Raw genomic sequence first — 857 nt, 5'->3', positions numbered from 1 at the left:
CAAATCTGTGACACTGTCAAGACTAATGGGGTTGACTCTGAGGTCTACAGACTTATGCTATTCCTTTTTGCTGTAAGAGACAGAGCTAGGACATGGTTGGACTCACAACCTAAAGAAAGCCTGAACTCTTGGGAAAAGCTAGTCAATGCCTTCTTGGCAAAGTTCTTCCCACCTCAAAAATTGAGTAAGCTTAGAGTGGAAGTCCAGACCTTCAGACAGAAGGAAAGAGAATCCCTCTATGAAGCTTGGGAAAGATACAAACAATTAATCAGAAAGTGTCCTTCTGATATGCTTTCTGAATGGAGCATCATAGGTATTTTCTATGATGGTCTGTCTGAACTGTCCAAGATGTCTTTGGATAGCTCTGCTGGATGATCTCTTCATCTGAAAAAAACGCCTACAGAAGCTCAAGAGCTTATTGAAATGGTTGCAAATAACCAATTCATGTACACTTCTGAAAGAAATCCTGTGAACAATGGAACTAATCAGAAGAAAGGAGTTCTTGAGATTGACACTCTGAATGCCATATTGGCTCAGAACAAAATATTGACTCAGCAAGTCAATATGATTTCTCAAAGTCTGTCTGGAATGCAAAATGCACCAGGTAGTATTAAGGAGGCTTCATCTGAGGAAGAAGCTTATGATCCTGAGAACCCTTCAATGGAAGAGGTGAATTACATGGGAGAATCCTATGGAAACACCTACAATCCTTCATGGAGAAATCATCCAAATTTCTCATGGAAGGATCAACAGAGACCTCAACAAGGTTTCAATAACAATAATGGTGGAAGAAATAGGTTTAGCAATGGCAAGCCTTTTCCATCATCTTCTCAGCAACAGACAGAGAGTTCTAAGCA

At 40.1% G+C, this 857-nt stretch overlaps 1 non-coding gene across 1 annotated transcript; it reads right to left on the bottom strand.

Annotated features, from left to right (window-relative positions):
- Window positions 1-186: 186 nt before the first annotated feature.
- Window positions 187-294, bottom strand: LOC127743656 (small nucleolar RNA R71). The gene has a single exon (XR_008005040.1). It is a non-coding gene; the product is annotated as a small nucleolar RNA R71 (small nucleolar RNA).
- Window positions 295-857: the final 563 nt, after the last annotated feature.

This window comes from Arachis duranensis, chromosome 10 (assembly GCF_000817695.3).
Source record: "Arachis duranensis cultivar V14167 chromosome 10, aradu.V14167.gnm2.J7QH, whole genome shotgun sequence".
NCBI classification, from domain to species: Eukaryota; Viridiplantae; Streptophyta; class Magnoliopsida; order Fabales; family Fabaceae; genus Arachis; species Arachis duranensis.
The sequence above is the reverse complement of the archived record's forward strand: the minus strand, read 5'-3'. Positions and strand labels throughout refer to the sequence as shown.